The sequence below is a fragment of the Hirundo rustica genome, chromosome 26 (genome assembly GCF_015227805.2).
Source record: "Hirundo rustica isolate bHirRus1 chromosome 26, bHirRus1.pri.v3, whole genome shotgun sequence".
Classification (NCBI taxonomy): Eukaryota; Metazoa; Chordata; class Aves; order Passeriformes; family Hirundinidae; genus Hirundo; species Hirundo rustica.
This window is the reverse complement of record NC_053475.1, coordinates 4,921,479-4,933,888: the sequence shown is the minus strand read 5'-3', so window position 1 is coordinate 4,933,888 and position 12,410 is coordinate 4,921,479. Positions and strand designations below refer to the sequence as shown.

At 47.9% G+C, this 12,410-nt stretch overlaps 1 protein-coding gene across 4 annotated transcripts in view; it reads right to left on the bottom strand.

Moving 5' to 3' along the window:
- Positions 1–12,170, bottom strand: part of MARCHF2 (membrane associated ring-CH-type finger 2) — a 33,633-nt gene extending 21,463 nt beyond the window's left edge. The window contains exon 1 of one of the 4 annotated variants that reach the window (XM_040086626.2): positions 12,120–12,170. The gene's annotated coding sequence lies outside the window, so the exon portion shown is untranslated. Of the gene's footprint in view, positions 1–3,386; positions 3,592–8,882; positions 8,908–11,841; positions 11,951–12,119 lie in introns of those variants that run through there. The other 3 variants (XM_040086630.2, XM_040086629.2, XM_040086628.2) reach the window with 3 other exon arrangements.
- Between the last annotated feature and the right edge of the window lie 240 nt (positions 12,171–12,410).

The window sequence follows — 12,410 nt, the reverse complement described above, 5'->3', positions numbered from 1 at the left end:
ATTCATGGTCTCCATAAATACAACAAAGTTTCACCTCAACAGGACACCTAAACCAATTTATGTGGCTGGGTTCAGGAGGCCCTTCTCAGCTGCCTTCAGGAGCTTTCTGAGCACTTGAGAGACTGTCCAAGCCCAAAAGGCTCCCCAATCCCATCTTTGATCTTTTTTCTCTTTGTTTCATTAAATAAATGCATATGTTCCCATTTCTATATCTGATGTGATACATCCCAACAGTGAGTGTGGGGATATGAACCTCCCAAAAGCATCAAAAATCCTCCCTGGGAAGGGCAGCAGGTCAACCTGCCTCCTTCCAACTGGTCACACCAATCTTGATTTTTACAAGAGCCACTTGCAAACAGCAAAGCACACCAGCACACTTCCAAGGTTTACCCAGCAAAGAGAAGACACGGAACAAACAGCAAATGCAAGAAACAGAGAGAACATGAAGAGAAAAGCCCAACACAGCAGCAAACCAGGAGCTGGCTCTAATGAGCCACGTGTGGACAGGAGAGCTCTCTGCCTTTGAGGTAAGGCAGCAGCTCACCCAAGCTGCCAGAAACAGCTGTGTTCCTCTCTGACAGGTGGTCTCTCATCCCCCAAATCAGGTATGCTCTGCAGATTCAGAAAAATCCTGGTTTTGCCAATTGCCTTTAACCTGGTCCCTGAGAGGCAGCTGTGCAGAAATAAAGAGCTGAGGTTACAGTGAGTCACACTGAACACAATCCAACAACACTGTGCTGCTGGTAAAACCAAAAACCCTGTGTCTATAAACAGGACTGCCTTATGTAAGGCAAGCACAGTAAGCCCTGTGCGCCAGCACTGCTGGGATCAGAGCTGGAATGCTGCCTCATCCTGGTGGCTGGATTTCAAGATGAAATAAATCCATAAAAGAAGTTCAAATGAAAGCAATGAGAAGGAATAAAAGGGGAGGAATAAAAGGAAATAAAATAACCACAAACCCCAATACGATATATGAAATCAATTAGGTTTGTTGAATTTTGGGGGAGTGGGGGACTCTGCAATCTTTGCCTCCTGGAGGTAGGGACAGACAAATCCCATCCAATCACCATCCTATCAAAGGAAAGGCTTTTTTGTTTTGAGATCTCTGAGCATAACAGGAGTCAAACATTCCCACAAAACTGCAGTTCTTTCAGGTTCAACTAAGCCAAAATCTAACTAAAATAACTAAAGAAAATACGGGCTTGTTCCTGGTTGGAGGCTTGGGCACACTACAGAGGAAAAATCCAAAAATCCGGGACAAGAATATGATCCTTGAAGCCCTGAAACCACTGATTTAGGTAAGCACAAGTGCTTTTTCATGTCTTGGAAATTAAGCAACTCACACAACAAGCTGTCAGGACAGCTTCCTTCATGTACATGCATTCAAGAGGGAAGGAGCCCTTCACTGGTGTCTCAGAACCAGATGCCAACTTTGGTATCATCCCCTTACTTTATAGAATAATTTCTAATTTCTAATAGAAGACTTTCTAATCTCTTTTTTAAAGCTGCTCTTGATAACTATCTGTAATCCTTCCTTTGCATCTGAGCAGGAATAAGCTTGAGCTTGTGGGCAGGTCAATCCTCTTCAAAATGAATGTAAATCTTTTCATCAACTTAAAAATCAACTTCATAGACTCAGCCTCTCTCTCCTGTGCAAAAAACACACAGAGCTAGTTTTCTTATTTCTCCTCCTCAAAAAAGAAAGGGCTACAAACTCTACAACTTCAAGAAGCAAAAAGTAAGATGATAAATGCTATTGGAATTACTTAAGTCAGCTGTTCTGCAAGTTAAGGAGTTCTTTAAAAGTAACAACCTCTTACTGAAACAAGCATGAGAAAATATATGCTTTTAATAAAAAAAGGTCAGTTCCATCTGTTCAGCCAAAATGTTGTTTATTTTAAAGTCCAGAGGAAAAAGTCCATTCTGCAAACTGGAATAAAACTGCCTTCGCTGACTGTGTCCTGGGAGTATTTATACTGAGGCCCTTTGTGCTTCTCATCTGACAGACACAGGCAGCCCCATGGCCTTGTCCCAGGGCTCTGCTCAGGCTGGAAGGGAATGGCCACCCTGCCGTTCCTCAGGAAACGTGTGGCTTTCTGTCAGGAGTTATTTGGTGTTTCCTAGTTAGGGTCCAGCCCAGGGTGGAACCTGAAGTCACTGCTTTAATATCTGACTCATGCAATTCAGCAAATATGAAGGAAAAGCAGCAAGATTTTCATGGTTAGTAAACAAGTAACTGAAATCCAAAGACAACATCTGCAGTGCACTCGGGTCCCAGTTCCATACCCAGTGGAACATGAACCACGGTGTACAGCCAAGTCAGTCCTTTTCCTGATCCCTGCAGGATCAGCTCACCAACACACAGCCTTCTCTCACAATTGTCAACAGCTCATCCAACCCAAACCCAGTGTTCACAGAATCGTTCAAGCTGAAAACAGCCTTTGAAATTATCTAGTCCAACTGCTCCCCCAGCACTGCCAAGCCCACCACTAACCCACGTGTACCCAAGTGCCACATCCACACAGCTTTTAAATCTCTGCAGAGATGGTGACTCCACCACTGCCCTGGGCAGCCTGTGCCAGTGCCTGACCACCCATTCCAGGAAGGAATTTTTTCAGCCTAAACCTCCCCAGTACAACTTGAGGTTGTTTCCTCTCTTTCTGTCACACATTACCTGGGAGAAATGACTGACCCCCACCTGGCTGAACTCTCCTTTCAGGGAGTTTTAGTGAGCAACAAGGTCCCCCTGAACCTCCTTTTCTGAACACCCAGCTCCCTCAGCCACTCATCATCAGATTTGTGCTCCAGCCCCTTCCACAGCTCTGTTTACAGCAGAAACATCAAAATCCCAGGGTGAGAAACAAGACCCTAACAGCTGGTTTGAACAGCACACTGCTTTTTTTCTAAACCACCTGTGTTTTCTGAGCCCATTCCTTGGGGATATGTTTCTTGTCTACATTTGTTAAAAAAGTCTCAGAGACACTAGGTTTATTATCAACATCCCCTCTGCTGCCACAGTTAGACATAAGCAAATAAAGGGGAAGTCTCTTCTCAGCAACATTTTGCATCCTCAGCTTCTGAGCAGATCCAGAACATAAAGGACTGAGTTTGTAGGTAATTACTCAAAGTGAAAAAATCCAAATCCTGTTTGTGGAAAGCTGTCTTAGAAGAGCGAATTCTGCACTAGAATTCCAAAACTCAAACACGTGCAGCAAAATGAGCCAGTTCCTCAAAGAGCAGCTCATGCTCTGTCACTGCTCCAAGGCAGAGACCAAGGTGCTGGTGCAGGATTCCACTCCATGGCTTAAGTGAAACACGCCAGTAAGATACTCCCCCTCGTCAGTCCTCACACAGGGCAATGAGACATGTAATCCAGTTTATACCACCTGAAGGGCAATGAGGCAGCCAAAACACCCTCAAAAGACTGCAGAGATCAGATTGGATCTGTGCTCTCCATGCACGAGATGTGTCCAGCAGAAGTAAGCGGGAGTCAAGGAGCTAAAGGGTCCCCCAGCTCTGCTCTCCATACTTGTGGACTTTGAAGATGGACCAAACAGTTATCTCTCCCAAACAGGGAAACCACAGCAGGCCAGATGAATACCTGGATCAAAGCCACAAAGGGAAAAGCAGTCAAGATGAGAAAGACAACAGGAAAGGCTTCAGCCAAATGATGGCAGTAATGGGGACTGTCAGGTGCAGTTCGTGGCTCTGCCATGCTGCTTGTGGCCTGTCCACTAATGAACATGCCAACCAGTCTAAAGCCTTGGAGCAATCCTGCGGCTTTGGCAGGATCCAGAGCAAACCAGAACTAGAACCAGCTCCACCTGCTTTGGGTGCAGCATGTGCACACCAGCTCCTGAATAGATTGGCTTCCCTGGGACAGCTCCATCAAGAAAAAACCCAACACATGAGGCTGCCAGCGGCCGAGTCTGTTCCTCTCACTGAGCAACCCATTTCCCCGATTACTGTAACCAGGACCTGGCATCTCACCCATGGTATCATCAGAGACAACCAGGTTCTGTAGCCAACATAACTCTTGTGTCCCTCTGCACACAAGGACTTTTTTATTTTTTACCAGATAACCCACTCACTGATGGCAGATCAGAGCTCTGACCCCTGCTCATGTGAGCTGATGTTTGAGCCTGGGTGCAAGGCTTCCCAACCTGCTTTCTAAAGCCCTTTTAGCCACTTTGGGCACACAGACACTGAGTTTTCTAATCAAATGATCCTGCAAATGTCACCAGTGAACTGAAAGTTTTCAGTTGCTAAAGGGCATTTCCAAACATGAGTGCTTTCCTTTTCACCACTAAAACTGGATTTCCCAAATCCTAGGCCCTACAATCATCTGAACATCTTTTTCCATCTCAAGAGAGACCGTACAAAGAATTGCTTGCTGCACACATCTAAGCACCTGCTCCCACACACCCCATCTCATACAGCTAATGCACATCTTCCCACAGCCCAGGTTCAATCCCAGGTGTAAGCACATCCTCCAGCACCAGTTCTGCCTACTGAGCACCAACCTCACCGGTGTGCCTGCAGCTCCCATGCTCTGGGTTACTGGCAGAGTACCTCCTCTTCTACATCTGGCCTCTAGACCCTGACACCCAAGTGATCACACAGCTGAGACACTGCCACCAGAGATACACAGAGATGTGATGCGGTGAGTGGCCTGAAGTGCTCCCTGCTACTGTAAAAGGTTGTATAAGTGGATTAATCTAAAGAAAAAATAACAAAACAGAAAAAACACAAACAAAACCAAAACAAAACACACAAAACCCCAACCAACCAAACAAAAAAACCCCCACACCAAAACAAAACAAACAAAAAACCCCCACATACCCAAGAGCCAGTCCCAAACTGTGCAGAGCTTTGTTTTCAGTTTTGTTTGTTTAAACATACTTTCTGCTGAGGGTTGAAAATGACAGTATTATTTTGTTCTTTATTAAAAATGTTATTTTATACTGATTCCCCAAAGCTACCCTGCAGGTCTGCTATGTAACACCTTAAAAGTACCCAAAAAGCCAGCACACGGGCCCACCCAAAATTGACCCATCAGCAACTCTTCCCAGAAGAAATCTCCTTAGTCCTATGCTCAGAAGTCACCTGAACACAACAGTCCTACAGTAAAGGTGCAAGGAGCCCTGTCCAGTGAGAAAAGTGACACAGCATTTTATGGCATATATCTCAATATTCAAAATAAGATCTGATGCCATGCAACAGCTTCTAAAACATTTTAAAATTTGGTAAATAAGACACGGGAAAACATTTCACTCCTCCAGGAGCTTCTCTACCTCCTGCCTCGCCTGCAACACTTGGTTGGCAGTTGCAACTAAAGGAGATGCTGTAGAAATGTCAGCCATAACTTGCTCTTCAGAGGATGACAGCGGAGCAGTGTTGTGGATCAGAGCCAGGGGACAGCCCTGGCTCTGGGCTCAAAACAAACCCCAAAAAGCAAGAGAAAAAAATAATCAAGGCACAACATTCTGAGAGCTTGTGAACCTTCTGATAAAGCTTCACACCAGGAAACTCCTACACCTTTAACAGCAAAAGCTTTGGGCTGACTCCAGAGGCTCACTTGCCTCATCCCTGGGGCTGTGTTTAAAAACACATGCCCCAAGTTTAACCCTGTAACACCCAGGAGGATGGCAGAAGCTTAGAGGGCACAGTCTTTCTGGACTCCTGTGTTTGTACATGACCACAACCAGACTTGGCTGAGCTGCCTCTCCACTGTTCCAAAAACACAGCTGAGCAGCAGTCAATGGCAACTCAAGGCTTCACTCACTGGCTGCTGCTGGGGACAAACAATCCTAACTTCTCTATACCAAGAAACTATTTAGACATATTCTAGAAGCTCTCTGAAGTCTTGATTATTTAGATTATGGCAAATGGGTTTGCAGACACAGATGAAGAGACAGTCTTCCACTTCTATTTTTTCCAAGGAGACACACTGCCAGGATCTGACTTCTATTCCCTATTGGTAGAAAAATACTGCAGCAAGCCTTGGTGATCAATAATTGCTGTTTTCCAAAGCCAACATCCACACACATCCCTCCTCTTCAAAACTTCAGCACATTGGATCAACATCTGCAGTAGTTTCACTTCATCTCCATGTCTTGAATCCATGGAAAGCTATCAGCTGGCAAAGATGAAGCTCCTGTGGCACAGCTCCTGTGGGGCTTGGTGGGGCTCCCAGCAGGTGAGAACCCCAACTTTTAAACAGGGCCAAAGGCATGGGTCTCGTGTAGACACAGTAGAACTGCAACACAGCAGGATTTCAGGGCACCCATCATGTTGTTCACCCACTGTTTTTCAAACAAGTTTTCTTCATTGTCTAATAAAGTTACTCAATATTCAAAAAGAAGCAAAGGTTCAAGCTTAGATGTTGAGGAAAAAAAATCAGTATAAAAAGAAGCCTAAAGGATGATTTTTTTCCTTGCTGTGCTTGGGAACGATTAGGCTGTATGTTACAGCTGGAATGCCAAAATGAACAAAGTTATCTCAGATCTTTTGAGACTTGCTATCTGCCACAAGGTCATATGAAAGGAAAGTTTACTGGATTTTAATTACCAACATCTGGAGAAGTGAATTGCAACATTAGAAGAACATTCTTCGCAGAGGGTATCTTCAATCAAAATTCAGTCATTTCAATAACAAGTTTCATAAGGGAACAACTGAAAACCAGCTGGGGCATGAGGAACACCTGTGATTCCTCTGAGGATTCAAAAGACATCAGCTTTCAGAACTGAACAGCAGCACAACTCAGTACATAATGCAACTACACAGTCTCTGCACCCATCTCCCTCTGCGTTTTATCACTCTTTCCAGGGAAAGAAAGATGCATTAGAAAGACTTGAAACTGAAACCATGAACCATGGTGGAAAAAAAATGTATTATCATGCCTACAAAACAATTCTTGCAGAATGCTACCCTCCACTGGGGACAACAGCCAGCCCATCAGGCACAAGCACAGCCCTACCCTGCTGAAGGGATGAGAGCAGTGAGGCCTCTCACACCCCTCTGCACCCATGTGCTTTACAAAACACCAGCAGCAGACACTTCTTTTTCCCAGTTCTATTGCTTCAGTGAGCTCCTCTTTAAACAGAGGCAGCCTCTGCAGCAAGGTCAAAGCTCAAGTGCTCCCCAGTCCTGCACAGTCACTTGCCAGGCAGTTGCAGTATGTTCAGAACAAATGGATTTTCCAGCTGTGTGTAATACCTCAGGAAACAGAATTTTCGTGTAGCAGTAACACATGCACCAGATCAAGACTGCAGTGCCCACACACCACAGAACTGGTCATTCCCTCAAAGGGCACAACTCAGGAAGATGCAACACATTATTTCAGGATTGGGAAGCCCAGGTCAAAAAGAACTTGCATTCTCCCCATTGTTTTCCCAGTGTCTTGGTTTATAAAGCACCATTTACACTGCTATACAAATAACAACACTCTGCTTGGAGGTTAACTGGAGCTGGAACAAACCACCAGCACAGCACGCAGCAGCCCTGCTTGCCCCAGCTGCTCCGAGCAGCGCAGCCAGTGCGCAACCGCTGCACGAAACTAGGCAGCACACTCAGCTCCCAGGAGACACTGATCTGGAATTTAACTTGACTATTTATATTTTTCAACCTAGCTGTATCACAAATCTCTTCAGAACGTTCAGCTTTCAAAGAGCTTTCCAGCAAAGGCACCACCAAAGGTATCCTGTGACTCACCACCCTGCTCTGGAGAGCTCCAGAGCAGACACCAACTGAAAGCATTCCTATGGTCAGCCAGAGAGGATTCACTGATCCCGGCCAACTGCACCAGTGTCTCGCTTCTGCCCACTCCTTACTGCTACAGATGCCCCCCTCAATCCTCAAATGAAACTCCACAATTGGTATCTGTGCTGCAAAACTCTCTCAGTTCAGTTTGCAACATTTTGCTTAGGCTGCATTTCTAGTTCTTCTGGACACAGGCCTTGTCTGATTTGTCTGCAGGGAAGTACAAGAAAAACTGGGAGGAAATAAATTGAAAACAGCCCAGAATTGAAGTTTACCTTTCCCCTCCCACCACTCTCAAACCTAACCTCAAAAAGCTTTCAGCTGAAAGAGGACTAAAGCTCTCCAAGCTTCAAACAAAGACATCCCTATTCAAGCCAAGAGCTTGAATGATTCTCCTTTTCACAGAAAGGTGCTTTAGAAGGTACGTTTGACTTGGTCGTACTTTTATTTCCTGAGCCAGTGCAGTTCCTTGTCCCTTGTTCCCTCTTTTTAGGAACCGGAGGAGAATGTTTCCTTCAGTTTTGATCAGTAATTTTTGTGCCAACTGATTAAAACTGCAACAGCAGTTACAGCACTTCTCTCCTTGAGGTTAATCACACACAATCATCAAGTTTAGTTAGAATTGCTACATAAAATCTGGAATAAAACTTAGAGATTCCTATTTATTTGAAATGGGGGCAAATGACAGGTTCCAAACTGTAACACTCTTTGTTCTAGAGAGGCCTGAGGCAGGAAAGGTATTTGCAAGGCTGATGGGTAGGAAGAGCTGCAGGTTAGTACAGCTCCTGTTGGGCTGCTCCCCTCACTGGAGAATGCCCAGGGTTCAGTCCCTGCCTCAGGACACATCAGCAGTCCCTGCTTTCAGGATTTTGTCATTCTGCACTTCACCTTCAGCACTTAGAGCTCTCACAGGCTGTAACTGCACAGCGGGAGAGGCACATTCCACCCCCAGGAAAGGTGCACAAGACTCAAAGACACCCAGTAGTGACTTCCCTGCTTTCACCCAGCCAGACGCCAGCAGCAGCAAGACACAAGCAGCCAAGAGCTCTCCCAAACCAGCTGCAGTGGGAGCTGAGCTGCACTGCTGCTGCAATGAGCTACAGCTGACCTGGTCTACTTACAACAAAGATGGCACAAAGACACAGGTTCCAGGGAACACCTGCTACAGTTGGAGCTGGACAGAGAACAAGACCAGGACTGGAGAGGTGGAGATCCTGCTGTTTATGTGCATGACATGAACTGTGCTGATAACTCACAAATTTGATAAGCCACACTTGATAAGCCTCAGCACAGATTAATGCGTCATTTCACGACCAGAGAAAGCTAATGTACACAGACCTCATGGAGACCACTTGCCTACCCTGGTAGGTGCTGTGCTCATTTCCTTCACAGAAAAGAGTCCCAGGGCTTAGTTTTTCTCATGGCTTGTATGCCCAGGTGTCACTCACTGAGACATGCCGAGAGTGTTTCCAAAGGAACAAGAGTCAGTAACCAAGACCATTTCTCTATTGTGGGAAAGGCTGAAGCTAAGAGCAGGCAGAGGCATAAGTTAACCAGAGTAAATTAGACTGGGAGGGAGAAGAGACACACTAGCTCAAACTTCAGTCAGGAGGGGAAAAAAAAAAAAAAAAAAAAAAAAAAAAGTTTGGAAACAGAAACTCTGAAATCTCCAAGTATCCAAAGCTGAGTCAAAGTCAAGTGGAAAAAAAAATAAACTCATCTTGTAGTTTATAGTTCACAATGCTGGCTTCCTCCCTTCATTCTCTAAGAAAAGCTTCTGTGTTCTTAGTGTGAAAAACCAAGATATTTTAAACAATACTTAAAAAAGATCCCAAATGCCCGTTTTACTTTGTGCCTCTACCTCCAGAACTACTACAAAGTCATAGCCTGAGGACTTGCAACAGTCCCTCAGACTTACAGAGTCTCAGACTCCATACCCAGCCTCAGCTTGCCGTGGATGCATTTTGACTTGACTTTGGTCATGCCGTTTCGAGAAAACGGTGCTTACTTCCTCCCAGGGAAACATGTCCTCGGCTTGCTTGATGCGGGTCAGCCTCAGTCACCTTAGAGGAAAGTCCCTCTCCCAGCATCCCTGAAGGCAAGAACTCTGTTGGAAGCTTCTCACAGTCAGCACATTGTAGTTCTGCTCATCTGCATGGTCCCCTTGGCGTCCAGCACAGGGTGACCTCACCCTGCAGCCTCTGTGCAATCCACAGCAAAAAAGAGCAAATGCATCCAAAAACAAGGAACATTAGTTCCAATGCCATTTTCTGTTTCTACCTAGGCAGTGGTGCTGATCAGCTAACCACACCCAGATACCCCCAGCTTTATAGCCGGTGTAAGGCATCCCTGAACTACACACTAGGCTGACACTTGGCCATTCCTTGTGCCACCTGGTCTGCTCTTGGCGAAGTTTAGACTTCTTACTGATGCAAGCTGCCTGCAACGCTCCCCAGCACGTGCTTGGGAGCAGTCAGACATTCTGTCCTCAACCAGAATTATTAAATTCACTGTCACGGTGCATGTGACAAAGGGATTTTAGAGTCCCAGCTCCCTTCCCTTTGAGCCTCTGTTTCTGAAGGGTGACACACCCTCACAGCTTCAAACACACCTGAAAAACCAGGGCACTTCCAGCCTCCAAACATTCCCCTGCATAATCTTTCAGAGACAAAGAAAAGTATTCAAACACTTTAGCCTTGGATAGCCAAGACTAACGTCCAGCTGCTCAAAGGATTATACTGTGCAAGTGTGAGTGGCAGCCAAGCAGGATTTTATGTCCCCACAAGCAGAGTGACAAAGGGGACCTACCACAGCCAATGCAGCTGGCTAACCACAGTGCCATCACAGGCATTCTCAACAAGAACCTGGAAAAAAAGTCAAGAAAGTGCTAGAAACTGCATCAGAAGGGATAAATGTAAAGATAAATGCTTGCTGGAAGGAGAGTGGAGCAAGAGAATGAGAGTGCCAATGAAAATCAGGGCTGGTAATAGAGAGGGTTAAGAGAAGGATAGAAACCGTCCATTAGGGATAAGCAAATAAAGGGCACAGGGTGGGATGAGAATCACATCGCCACTGACGGATTTTCATCACACACATCAGGGCAGGGACAGAACACTGAATACAAACATGCAGGATAAAAAGCCAGAGCTGCTTTGGATAACCCTGACACTTCTAGTTCACCATCATCACCCCCAACATGCACAACACCCCACGCGCCTGCCTGCAAAATTCGAGCTCTGCACAGGCTCCTCCAAGAGGACAACAGCCTGAACTCTCCTTGGTCCAGCAGCACCATGCAGCGCAGATGTATCACCCCATGCCTTGGTGGCAACATTTCTGAGGGCACTACATGCAAGTAACTGCACACTCCAGAAGCCTCCAAGGCCACTGCGCAGCATTTTGGTTTGTAATCTTGGTCCCTTCACCGGATCCAGAACATTTAACAAGAGCAAGTGTTTGTGGCTCCAACAAAAACACCTCCCACGTCACAATCACCTTCCTGTACGGGAGCCACAGGCTTGTCCCTTGGATAAATCCCACAAACCAGCAGTTCTGACCTGTCACAGACAGTTGGCTCAAGAAACCGAGTTTAAAAGAGACAGAAAGTTAAAGACTGCCAGTTTATGAAAAGTCTATCACAAACTCTAAGCTCACACCACGGAGGAAAGCAGCAGCTGCTCCAACACAGGACTGCAGCAAACTCTTCAGCTGTGCTGTGACACCGAGCTCATTCTCTTGCGAAATCTCTGCACACAAGGCAGCATGTCCGTGTGCTCAGGAGGCAAAACAGGCATCAGAGCGCTCCCAAACACGTGAAAAAACGGGTACGAGAGCCCACTGACAAAGGAAACTTTTCCTAATAGCCCAGGGAAGAAGAATCTAATGAACAAACGCCTCTTCTTAAACCTCCGGCACTTCTGTCCCTGGTGATGTTTGCACGCGACACGCCCGGCGCTCCCGGGGGACCGTGCCAGCCCAGCCCAGCCCAGCCCGGCCCGGCCCGGCCCGGCCCGGCCCAGCTGCGAAGGGCCGCGGCTCAGGCGCAGGAGCCCCGCACAGCGAACACAGCACAGCCCGTACCGGCGGCAACGTCTCGCACGGGGCCTGTGAGGGCAGCGGGGCCGAAGGTAGCCGCTCCGCGGGGGAGACCCCGAAACCTGAAGCGCGGCTCCGGCTCCCGAGCACGAGCGGCGTCGCACACCGGGAACACGGGGAGGGCTGTCAGGGCGCCCGGGTCCCCGGCCGGGCCGGGACGCCGCTCCCACCACCGCAGCCCCGCGCCGGAGCGCTGCCCGGCCCGGTGGGCGTGGAGCGGGGCGTGGGGCCGGCCCGGCCGCCCCCCCCCCCCCGGCTGGTACCTGTGCTCCCGGCGCCCGCGGCCCCTCAGCGCGGCGCGCGCCGCCCCAGCGCCGGCTGCGGCGGCCGCCGGGCCCCGCCCCCAGCGCCCGCCCGCCAATCCGCGCCTGCGCCGGGCTGACGCAGCTCCTGAGCGCCCAATGGGCTGCGGGCAACCCGCCGTCGTCGCAACGCGACCCCGCTGGCAACAGCCGGCGGCCAGTAGCGGCCCGGCCAGCAAGCCCCGCCCCCGGCCCCGCCCTTCCCCTTGCCCCGCCCCGGCCCCGCCCCCGGACACCGCCCAACGCGGCGCC